Below are 13,071 nucleotides of genomic sequence, written 5' to 3'. Positions count from 1 at the left end.
GCTTGTTTCTTGAGGTAGCCCTGGAAAAGAAAACAGACAGACAAACACACAGGGAGCAGGGGCACTCAAACGCACAGGCTAATTCAACTAACATGCAAAGCGAGAGGGAAAACGGAAAAGTTAAGAGAAAAGACGGAGGAGGGAGGGCGATTAATAGGGAGTAGAAAATACATAAAAGGGTCAAAAAGGAGAAAANTTTTTAGCGCTTTGCCTTCCCTCTAGAGTTCCAGCCAGCTAGGAGCACGGACTCCGGTGCCTGCGCACCTCCTCCATGGGCCCAAGACCGCCTCGAGGGTAATGGCTGCAGGCGCGCAGCCTCTCCCAGCCAGCCAGGAGCCAGCACAAAGAAGCAAATCGCGAGCGCAGCCCCTCCTGGGCGACTTGGAGCGTGGAGGGGCCTGATGCGCAGGTATTTTGTGCGCAAATATTTTCCACACCCCGAGCGGAGGTTTTTCTGTTTCGGACTCTCTTTTTCCACTCTCACTCCCCACAGAGGGGGTGGCCCATGTCTCCAGTCTCCAATTCAGGCCCAATTTTTACCTCCCCAGTTCGCACTCACGTTAGAAGTCTTTCTCAGTGGAATCTGTGTCCTTTCTCTCCCATCTCTTGGGTGTGGTACAGTTTCTTATGGCTTCAGATCTTTTCCGTGTGATGCCTGGGCGCGAGTGCAGGTACGGAGCTCCCTACTTCTCCACCATCTTGCCCCTACCCCTCTATGTGGCTTCTTAAGGAACATCGCTTCTCCTTTGGGAAACTTCAGTCTTGCTTCTGAAAGACTTCAACTGATTGGATGAGGCCCTCACCCTCATAATGGAGAGTAATCTGTGTTATGCAAGGGTTACTGATTTAAATGTTAATTACACCAAAACTACCTTCAGGACAACATCTTAACTGGCATTTGACCACACCACTGGAGGCCATAGCCTAGATGAAACGACAGGTAAAGTGACAGGTAAAATTAACTTTCACTAGTGGCAAACTTGTGTGGTGAGTGATGGGAGAATTGACCTTTGTGGGGGTGGGGTATGGATCCCTAGCTAGGTTCTACTCGATACACACTATAGCTGAGTGTTGGGAAATTTCTCAGGTCAAGAATCAGTGCAGAAGCCACATGGACACCCGTACAACAGCCAATGTGCCACCTGACCAAGTAAGCACCATGCATCCATCCCACTCAGGGAAAAGACTGGAAGAGTTTCAGTAGCTGTACTTGAGGTAGACCTATAGCCACAAAATCCTAGGCCCTACTTATAGTGATGCACACTCAGTTTCTTAAGGGAATTGCACCCCCCTGCTCTCCACCCCCCCACCATTCCCTCTGCTGGAGAATGAACAGCAGGACTAGGAACTGGCAACCTTGAGCTGACTTCTCAAACCATTGGATGGTATGAAATTTTCTTTTCTTTATTTAGTTTAGAGAGAGATAGAGACCAAGAATGGTAACTTGGTAGGGGCAGAGAGAGGAGGACAGAGGATCCAAAGCAGGCTCTGTGCTGATAGCAGTGAGCCCAGTGTGGGGCTGGAGACAGATCTGGAACTTGAACCCATGAACTGTGAGATCATGATATTAGCCAATATCAGATGCTCAACTGACTGATCCACCCTGGCACCCTGAAGCTAAATTTTCTTGAAAGAGCCTAGAGTTACTTCTCCAAAGANAAAAAAAAAAGAAAGAAAGAAAAAAGAAAGAGCGTAGAGTTAATTAATGGGTTAATTTCACACAAAATGGACATATTGAACTGAAAACATAGAATAACTAAAATTCAGGATTAGGACTTTCCTTAGCTCAAATTAGGGTCCCACTTTTCTCCCGGAGTGAGTAAGTTCTGAGCCTGTGTCCCATCTCTCTGGCCCTCAACACAGCCCCAAATCCGAGCTCAAGGGATTGCAGAATCCTTATAGAGCTATAGGAAAAAATGGCTTTAGAGTCCCAATATCTTTGGCCAGAGATTTTATAATACATTGGGTCCAAAGTTCTCCATTTTCTTCTTGTGCCTTCCATTCCTTTCCCCCCTCATTCCCCCCTTCTTCCTCCCTTCCTTCCTTTTTTCTTTCCTCCATCCCTCCCTCCTTTCCTCCCTTCCTCTTTCTTCCTTCCCTTTCTCCCTCCCTCCCTGGCTTCTTTCCTTCCTTCCTTCCTTCCTTCCTTCCTTCATTCCATTGTTTGTTTCTAGTTTCCCAGCATATTTTATACTTTCACCATGATTATTTATATGAAGAGCCTAGCTCATCATTACTGGAAACTCGACCCATTTAACAACATTCTTGAATTTCAAATAGAAGGTCACCATTAGATCTTGTAGCAGTTTGTCATTTTGAACTTCTAAGTTGTTCTAAGAGTTTCTAAGTCGACTACTGTATTTCTAGTCCTACAGCTATATTTTTGGTGACATTTTTGGGTCTCTAAATATACTTTAGATACTTTCATAACCCACTGCTCATGCAGTTTGCTTCTTTACTCACCAGGTGCTTTGCATAAACTTCACCCCAACTCCACCCCCCAGGCCCTGAGCAGCTGCTCATGTTTGATAAAAGGGGCTTTTGCCATGTAAGCTAAGCTGCATCAGGCAGGCAGGGACAGCAAGATGGTGTCACAGAGGCAGGTCATCATATCCTTGTTGCTGTGGGTCTCAGGTGAGAAATTTCATATTTTCCACATGCCTTTTGGAGTAGTATCATTTTACAGTTAAAAACATTTTTTAAGGTATAATGAGAACGCTGGCTATTGCCAAAATAGCCCCAATTATGCGCTGAAATGTACAACACTTTTCCAACGCCATAGTTCAGGGTGTCGGCGCTAAAGTGCATATGTATCTTCATGACCTCCTCGTGATTGCAGGTGCCTGCGGGGAGATCACGATGACGCAGTCTCCAGCCTCCCTGGCTGGGTCTCTGGGCCAGCAGGTCACCATGAACTGCAGGGCCAGTCAGAGTGTTAGCAACTACGTCAACTGGTACCAACAGAAACCAGGACAGCGTCCTAAGCTGCTCATCTACAGTGCATCCAACCGGGCATCTGGAGTCCCCGACCGATTCAGCGGCAGTGGGTCTGGGACAGATTTCACCCTCACCATCAGCAACCTCCAGGCTGAAGACGTGGCGACTTATTACTGTCTGCAGGATTATAGCAATCTTCCCACAGTGCTTCAGCCTCGTACACAAACCTCCTCCCCAGGGCCCAGGGTCAGGGAGGCTTCACTGCACCTGCTGCTGCCTCCCTGCTCAGCCCTGAACGCGCACGTTCCTGTGTCTGCCTGAGAAGCCACCTCTCTCGCCTTATTCCTTAAAGAGCTGTTTAAGGCCCAGGAGTAAATTAAGGGGAGTGGCTTTTTCTGGATCCCTTTTAGTGGCAGATTAGTGAACACAAATGCCATAAAGATGTCTTAGAGAGGCTGTCAGGAGTTTTTGTGTCACAGGACCTGATGTGTTTTGCACGGACAGATGGCATAGTTGAACCAGTAAGGTTCATCTCTATCCTTTGGCGAATTTGACACCCTGATGGATGAATTCTCTCTTCCCTGTGCCTCCTTGACTCTGGAACATTTCTCTTGTATTTCCTTATTCTCTTGGTCTCCTTTCTTCACCCACAGTCACCTTCCAACTGTGGACCTTCCCAGTATTAAACCTTTGACCTCTCTGATTCAGAACCTCCTATGTGGAAGGTAGCATTTCTTTCTCACTTTATATTTTGTGGACCCTATTTTCTAGCTTTTCTGGCCAATGTCCCTGACATTCATTTCTACTCGAGGAGGTATGAAAATACCTCCTTTCTCTTTCTCCATTTTTTTCTGGTGTACCTTCTCACAAAGGCAACTCTCTAATTCTTTCATGTCATTAGTGTAGAAATATGGGCTAGTGTTGCTCAGCACGTGTTCTCATCATTTGTCACCTCTTTCTTTAAAGTCATCCCTTGGGCATTCAGGTCTAATCTTATGACTGAAGGGACTCACAGCTCTAAGTGTTCTATAACTTGGTACCTTGGAAAACATTTAATTAACATGCCCATTTCAGTATAAAAACTGTAAAAATCCCAAAAATTTTAATATAATTTCTTCACCTCCTTCAGAGAAACATGGGTTAATGCCATTTAGTTTCAGGAAAGACAACAGCAACCTGGTCAGTGTGCTCTGACCACTCTTACCTACAAAACAGTTTCTCATAACGATTAGAAATATAGTTAAAGTATCAATATTAAGAAATCCATATCATTCATTCCAGATAGGTTTTCTGAGTGCTCACTGTGTGTTAAACCAAAGGTACCTGCTTTCTAACTAGAGGTAGAAAGCAAACCAAAATGATGAAATGAAAGAGCTCTCCTCCAAAGAAATTCCAAGAAGAGTTGACAGCTAGAGAACTGCTCAAAACAAATATAATCAAAACAACTGAACAAGAATTTAGAAAAAGATTCCTAAAATTAATCGCTGGGCTTGAAAAAGGCATGGAAGACATCAGAGAAACTATTGGTACAAAGACTATGGAGCTTAAAAATAGTTGTGATGAATTAAAAAATGATATAAATGAGATGCAAAGTAATCTGGAGGTGTCCAGTGCACGGATTGAAGAGGCAGAAAGGAGAATAAGTGATTTAGAGGACACAATTATAGAAAAAGAGGAAGCTGAGAAAAAGAGATATAAACTGATCCAGGAACATGAAAGGAGAATTCGAGACTCAGTGATACAATCAACCAGAATAATATCTGTATCATAGGAATCCCAGAAGAGGAAGAGAGAGGGAAAGGTGCTGAAGGAGTCCTTGAACAAATTATAGCAGAGAACTTCCCCAATGGGGAAAGAAACAGACTTTGAAATCCAAGAGGCAGAGAGAACTCCCCTCAGATTTAACTTGAATCTATCTTCTGCATGACATATCATAGTTAAACTGGCAAAATATAATGACAAAGAGAGAATTTTGAAAGCATCTAGGGAGAAAGGGCCATATCATACAAAGGGAAACCTATCAGAGTGGTGATAGACCTATCTACTGAGACTTGGATGGCCAGAAAAGAATGGCAGGAAATCTTGAATGTGATGAACAGAAAAAATATGCAGCCTGGAATCCTCAAATCAGCTAGCTTATCATCCAGAATAGAAGGAGAGAGAAAAGTCTTTCCAAATAAACAAAAATTGAAAGAATTTATCAGCACTAAACCATTCCTACAAGAAACGCTGAGGGGGAGTCTTTGAGGGATATGTTTAAGTAATGCAAGATACCAGAGACACCACCACAAGTATAAATCCCACAAAGGACACGATGAGTATACACTCATATTTTTCAATAATAACACTGAATGTAAATGGACTAAATGCCCCAATGAAAAGACATAGGGTAGCAGAATGGATAAAAATAAAGCAAAATCCATCTATTTTCTGTCTACAAGTAACTCACTTTAGACTGGAAGACACCTTCAGATTGAAAGTAAGGGGATGGAGAAATATCTATCATGATACTGGAAGTAAAAAAAAAAAGCTGGAGTAGGTATATTTATATCAGACAAACTGGACTTTAAAGTAAAGACAGTAACAAGGGAGGAAGAAGAGCATTATATTACAGAGTCTATCCATCAGGAAGAGCCAACAATTAGAAATGTCTACGCACCAATTATGGAAGACCCTAAATACATAAAATAATCACGAACAGCAACACTCTTATCGATAAGAAAGTGCTAATAGAAGGGGACTTTAATACTCCCCTTACAGCAATGATAGACAACCAGACAGAAAGTCAAGAAAGAAACAATGGACTTAAATGACACATTGGACCAGATGGATTTGACAGATATATTTAGAACGCTACATCCAGAGGCTATGGAATTCACTTTCTTCTCAAGTGCACATGACACACTCTCCAAGATAGATCACATACTGGGACATAAAGCAGCTCTCAATAAATATAAAAGAATTGAGATCATACCATGAACACTTTCAGATCACAATGCTATGAAACTTGATATCAATCATAGGAAGAAGTCTGGAAAACCTCCAAAACATGGAGGTTAAAGAACACCCTACTAAAGAATGAATGGGCCAATCAGCAATTAGAGAAGAAATTAGAAAATATATGGAACAAATGAAAATGATGCCGCAAAGGCAGTCCTAAGAGGAAAGTACATTGTACTCCAGGCCTATTTCAAGAAAATAGAAAAAGCACAAGTACAAAATCTAACAGTGCACCTAAAGCAACTAGACGGAGAGCAACAAGAGCACCCCAAACCCAGTAGAAGAAAACAAATAATAAAAACCAGTGCAGAAATAAAGAAACCGAAGAAACAGTTGAACACATCAATGAAACCAAGAATTGGTTTTATGAGAAAATAAACAAAATTGACAAACCTCTAGCCAGGCTTCTCAAAAAGAAAAGAGAGCACTCAAGTAGACAAAATCATGAAAGAAAATGGACTCATTACAACCAACCCTTTAGAAATGCAAGCAATTATCAGGGAATAGTATGAAAAATTATATGCCAACAATTGGACAACTTGGAAGAAATGGATAAATTCCTAAGCACACACTCACTACCAAAATTTACACAGGAAGAGATAGAAAACCTGAACAGACACATAACTAGTTAGGAAATCAAATCAATTATCAAAAAATCACCCAACAAATAAGAGCCCTGGGCCAGTGGCTTCCCCGGGGAATTCTACGAGACATTTAAAACAGAATTAATACTCATTCTTTTCAAACTATTCCAAAAAATAGAAATAGAAGGAAAACTTCTGGACTCATTTTATGAGGCCAGCATCACTTTGATTCCCAAGACAGACAGAGACCCAGAAAAAAAAAGAGAACTACAGGCCAATATCCTTGATGAATACAGATGCAAATATCCTCAACAAGATACTTGCAAATCGAATTCAACAGCACATAAAAAGAATTATCCACCAAATTCAAGTGAGATTCATTCCTTTGTTACGGGGCTGGTTCACTTCATCAACTCTTAGGGTGAATCTGCTCTATACCCACTGCCACCGAACCAGGATGAAATCCCAGAGATAAGAGTGGAGACACATTTAAGAATACGTGTAGGAGCTTGTCCTGATTCGTGTTGATGCCGGTGTATATCACCATCATTGTCTTGGCTTGGCTGGCTTTGCCATTGATGGTGGCTCTGTTTCTGTTGCCACTGATATGTTGGAGACCATGGGGCACCTGGGTGATTCAGTCGGTTAAGCATCTGAGTCATGATTTTGGCTCAGTTCGATTTAGCCGTGTCTGGCTCAACGCTTAGCATGAAGTCTGCTCTCTCTCTGTCTCTCTCCCTCCTCTCTCTGCCCCTTCCCTGCTTGTGATCTCTCTCTCTCTCTCAAAAATACATAAAAGAAAAACAAAAAAAAGTTAGAAATTGTGTGAGTATTTTTTCTGCTCTGATGTCGATCTAGGGAAGAAAATAAGAAAGATATATTGAAAGCTCCATGTGCTTAGAGAATAACAAAAATCCGTTTCTTTGTTTGTTCATTAACTCTTTTTGGAGTGAGAGAGTTCATGAGTAGGGCAAAGGGTGGAGGAGTAAGGAGGAAGGGAAGAGAATCCTAAGCAGGCTTCACTATCAGCATGGAATCAAAACACAGGGCTCATTCCACAACTTGGAATCATGACCTGACCTGAAATCAAGAGTCAGGCACTGACTGACGAACAACTCAGGCACCATAGAAAATCAATTTCTTATAAAGATGTCATATTTTTAATAATTTTTAAAAGTATTTATTTTTGGGAGAGATAGAGACAGAGCGTGAGCAGGGTAGGGGTAGAGAGGGAGGGAAACAAAATCTGAAGCAGTCTCCAGGTTCTGTACAGTCAACACAGAGCCTGAGGTGGGGCCGAACCCACAGGGTTCAAACCATGACTTGAGCCAAAGTCAGATGTTTAACCAGTGAGCCACCCAGGTGTCCCTCTGATAGCCAGCGTTTATCCAAATTCATATTAACACTTAGATATTAGACAAACTTGGAGATCTTACATGGCTGGGAAAATGTGGATATTTTCCTCTCTCTAGTTCACAATTGTTTTGAGAAAAATTCCCTGAGTTCCTCTCATAAAATATTGAAGCAAATGTTCTCCAAACATGTGGCTAAATTTCTCAAGCCGACGTTGCCTCACCTTCAAGCAGTGCTCTCTGGCACATGAACTGGCTTAGGTCCAGTAACTGAGTCAGAAGCTGTGATTATAGGCTTCAGCTCACCCGACCTAGAGTTTTTCAGTCAGATGCACGAAATTCTCCAAGGGTCTACACATCAATTCAATCCCTACTAAGCCATGATCCATTAGTCACTGCCACAGATCCATATTTCTGACGTCTCTCTGCCCCTGCTGTCCCTTTTCGAAACTGTACACACTTTACCTTTGAAGGTTATCACTACTTTCTGGTCTGCGTTGCTCCCTGATCCATTTGTCATAGGATGACAATGGGAAACCCATTCCCCATAGGAATCCCAAGATGTCCTGGGAAACCAACTTTGAGAGAGAGAGAGAGTTCAGATTTTTTTATTACTGAGTGTTCTTGAGATGCACATTTCTGGAAAGGAGAGACAGGATGCAGGATTGGACAGATAGAGAAACTGAGCTGTGATGGAGGTTCAAGAAAAGCCACCACCAACCCCACAGGGAGATCTAGAGATGCAGTCGCTCCACAGAGTTGATATGGAGTGGAGCAAGGGGGCTGGGTCTTGGTACCTTTGTATCAGGTAAGTATTGTCTTTTCTGAAGGAGAAGTGTCACCTAGGGCCAGCTAGTTCTTCAGCAAGGTAATCTCCTCAGACGGCGACCAGAAGAGGGTGGTCTGCAGGCAGCCCTCACAGCACCTGCATCGGTACAGCTCTTATTTGCAAAGTGGAATCTAAACAGCACGCTGCAGTCCCTCCTCTCCATCATTCCCATTAAATCAGTGCACTCAAGCCAATGGAGGCTCTCATGTCAGGATCCCCAGGGAAAATGGACCAATGCCAGTTCAGGCAAGCACAACAAATAGGTTATTGTTATTTACGGTTATATCCATAGACACTGAGAGTTATATGTTGGTGGGGAAAAGGTACCTCCCCTCAATCCAAGTACCAGAATACAGTGGAAGCAAGTTTCAGACATACTGAGCCACGCATACAGTCATTTTCTAACAAGAAGGAACAAAATAGACCTCAGGTCTGTCCCACAGACCCACCTTCCACCCACCCCTCCCCCACAAAATGAAAGGAGAAAGAAATGAAAAAGTTAGTCCTCATTAGAGTTAATAATTCCTTTTTAAATGTATTATTAAGGAAGGAAATATATAAACCAAAAATGGGAGAAGCTATTCTCATGTACATTCTGACAGAAGGTTATTTTCAGAATATAAAGAACTCTCAGAAAAGACCAACTATATGTGTGTGTCTGACTAGATGAAGCACCACCGATGAAAAGACTATCTAAATAGCAACTCAGTAGTAGACCTATGGTATATTACTTAAAACCATTAGCCATCACGGAGATGTAAATTTTAACAATACTACCTCAGGATCCACCAATATGGATAGAATAAACAGTCTAACAATAGCAAGTATGGAGAAAAGATTTAGAGCAAGTGGAAATGTAATACATGGTTGGTGTAGGGTAAAGATATTCCCATTTCAGAAAACTGTTCCATAGTATCTACCAAAGCTGAGCCTAGCTCTGTGGTGATGATAGGGAGGATGTATCTGCTCGTGTTCACCCAGGTGTACACTTTACATTCATATTATAACAGTAAAGGCACTTTATTTTTTAAATGAATGAGTTCATCAGTGAGTAGGTGTTATGAGCTCATGATCAGATGTTTTTTCCGTCTTCTGCCCTATAAGCACTGGTATCCTGAACAACCTGAACTCTGAGAACTCTCATCTCTAGAGGATTATTGTGCGACTGATTACAGTAGACCAGCAAGGCCTCAGTGCACCACAAACACACAGCAGGTCTTCGGGCGTCGCCAGATGGCAATAGACTGTGTCGTTGTTGCTGTTTATTATTAGTAATAGTAGCAGCAGCAGTAGTAGTATTTTCTTGGATATGGTCTCTTCTTTTTTTTTTTTTTTTTTTTTTGGCCCAGTTCTCAGAGTGTATCTCAGAGATGGGATTCAAAGACCTTGTTGTGGACAAATTATTTTGCAGGTTTCACCTAGAGATCTCAATATTAGATTAATTGAAGGTTTGAGGCTTTGGGATTGTCAAGAAAGGAAGCTTTGGATGGACACAGTCCCTTGTGCTCTCTCTCAAATTAAATAAACTTAAAAAAAAAAAAGAAATACATTTGGATTTTCTCTTAATTTTTCCCCCGAGGGGAGAGAATTGGGGAGAAGAGACATGTCCCACCCTGTCTTGCCTAGATTTCCCATATACATTTGAGTCCTGCCCCATGAGAGCTTAGAAAATTAAGAGAAGTGATAAGAATGGTCTATGGAAAGGACAGTGGGGAGGCAGAACCGAGTGTTGTGCCAGGCATTCTTCCAGCCTAAAGAGGTGGGACCTGGGGGATGTGAAGAGTGTTATCAGTTAGGATCCTCCAGAGAAGTACAACCAATGAAATATTCGTGGAGACAGAGAGTCTGAGAATTGAGAGTGTGGAGGGTGGTGAGTCCAGAGTCTGTAGAGCAGGTTGGCAGGCTGGAAATTGCGGTTGGTGTTGATAATGCAGCCTTGAGTGGGAAATCTGTAGGCCAGAACCTGAACCCGAGTTTCTATTGTTGCATCTTAAGGAAGAGTCTCTTCTCTTTATGGAAACCTCAATTGGCTTCTTAACACCATCAGCTTATTGGATGAGGCCCCTTCCCTCATTAAGGAGAGTAGCCAGTGTTATGCAAAGTCTACTAATTTAAATGTTAATCACATCAAAAACTACCTTCAGGACATCATCCAAATTGGCATTTGACAACACTACTGGGCGCCATAGCCTAGTTAAGGTGACACATAAAATCAAACATCACTAAGGGCAAACTAGGCGGCTGAATGATGGGAGAATTGGCCCTTTGTGAGGGTGAGGTATAGATCCCCAGCTAGGGTCTACTCGATACAGAGTATAGCTGGGTCATAGGAAATTTCTCAGGCCCAGAAGCTGTACAGAAGCCACATGGACACCTGTAGAACAGCAATGCGCCACCTGACCGAGTAAGCACCATGCATCCGCTGCACTCAGAGAAAAGACTAGAAGAGTTTCAGTAGCTGCACTTGAGGTAGACTCGTAGCCGCAAAATCTTAGGCCCTCCTGATGGTGATGCACTTTCTGTTTCTTAAGGAAATTGCACGTCACCACCCTCAGCCTTCCCTCTGCTGAAGAATGAACAGTAGAACTAGGAACAGGCAACCTTGAGCTGACTTCTCAAACCTTTGGATGGAATGAAATTTTCTTTCCTTTATTTAGTTTAGAGAGAGATAGAGACTAAGAATAGGAACCATAGTAGTGGCAGAGAGAGAAGCACAGAGGATCCAAAGTGGGCTCTGTGCTGACAGCAATGAGCTCAGAGTGGGGCTGGAGACAGACCTGGGTTTGAACTCATGAACCGGGGAATCATGATCTGAGCCAAAGTCAGATGCTCGACTGACTGAGCCACTCTGGCACCCTAGAACTAAATTTTCTTGAAAGAACCTAGAGTTAATTAATTGGCTAATTGCACGCAAAAGGGAAATATTGAACTGAAAAAATATAATAAGTAAAATTCAGGATTCAGACTTCCTGTAGCTCAAATTAGGGTCCCACTTTTCCTCCAATGTGAGTAGTTCTAAGCCTGTCTCCTATCTCTCTGACCCTTTGCACAGGTCCAAATTTGAGCTCATAGGATTGCAACATTCTTATGGAACTGCAGGATAAAATTGGCTGTAGAATTCCAATATCTTTGGCCAGGGAGTTTATAAACATTGGGTCCAAAGTTCTCCATTTTATTCTTGTGCCTTCCAATCCTTTCCCGCCTCCATCCCTCTGTCCCTCCTTTCCTTCCTTCCTTCTTTCCTTCCTACCTTTATTCCTCCTTTCCTCTGTTCTTCCCTCCCTCCCTTCCTCTTTTCCTCCTTTGCTCTGTTCCTCCCCCCGACCCTCTCTTCCTCCCTTCCTTCCTTCCCCCTTTCCACCCTTCCTCCCTTCACCCTTTCCTTCCTACCCTCCTTCCTTTCTTCCATTGTTTTTTATTGTTTCCCAGCATATTTTTTAATTTTACCAGGATTAATTATATGAAGAGCCTAGCTTATCATTTCTGGAAACTCAACCCATTTAACAACATTCTTGAATTTCAAATAGAAGCTCACCATTAGATCTTGTAGCAGTTTGTCATTTAGCCAGGATTAGGTGTGAGTAATGCCAAGGTCCAAGTACAATGCCATGATTGTGCCTGGTGACCACAACTAGTCATGTTCTTGTACTTCCATTTTCAAGAAAGAATGATCTGGGGGTGGGGGTGGGGTGATGTCAGCAAAAATGGCACAACAAGTAGCTCCAATGGTCTGTCCTTCTACAGAAACACTGAAAAAACTGGCTTAAAAAAACCTGCTGGAGTATGGGAAAACAGTCAATGTTTTACAACAACCAAGCTAATACTTCATCAAGATGAAGGTGAATGGATCTCAATATCAAAGATTTGTAGTGTTTTAACTTACCTTATCCCCATCCTTCTCTCCAGAACTTAGCAGCAATCTTGAAGATGGCAGGCTATGTTCTTAGTCTGAAGTCCTTATTCAAAAGGGAATTAAATGGACTTTATTCTCAAGAAATTGTGTTTCTGGGCACCCTCCAACACTGTTGGTGGGAATGTAAACTGGTGCAGCCCCTCTGGAAAACAGTGTGGAGGTTCCTCAGGAAACTAACACTAGAACTCCCCTATGACCCAGCAATAGCACTGCTAGGAATTTACCCAAGGGATATAGGAGTGCTGATTCAGAGGAGCACATGTACCCCCATGTTCATAGCAGCACTCTCAACAATAGCCAAAACATGGAAAGAGCCTAAGTGTCCATCAACGGACGAATGGATCAAGAAGATGTGGTTTATCCATACGATGGAATACTATATGGCAATGAGAAAGAATGAAATCTGGTCATGTGTAGCAACATGGATGGAACTCAAAAGTGTTATGCTGAGCGAAA

At 42.5% G+C, this 13,071-nt stretch overlaps 1 pseudogene across 1 annotated transcript; it reads left to right on the top strand.

Annotated features, from left to right (window-relative positions):
• The first annotated feature begins 2,572 nt into the window (after nt 1–2,572).
• LOC144239161 (immunoglobulin kappa variable 4-1 pseudogene) lies at nt 2,573–3,258 on the top strand (annotated as a pseudogene). Its single transcript, XR_013337333.1, has 2 exons — nt 2,573–2,634; nt 2,840–3,258. The product of XR_013337333.1 is annotated as an immunoglobulin kappa variable 4-1 pseudogene (transcript).
• The last annotated feature ends 9,813 nt before the right edge of the window (nt 3,259–13,071 follow it).

Source organism: Crocuta crocuta, unplaced genomic scaffold, assembly GCF_008692635.1.
Source record: "Crocuta crocuta isolate KB4526 unplaced genomic scaffold, BGI_CrCroc_1.0 scaffold842, whole genome shotgun sequence".
Classification (NCBI taxonomy): Eukaryota; Metazoa; Chordata; class Mammalia; order Carnivora; family Hyaenidae; genus Crocuta; species Crocuta crocuta.
The sequence above is the reverse complement of the archived record's forward strand: the minus strand, read 5'-3'. Positions and strand labels throughout refer to the sequence as shown.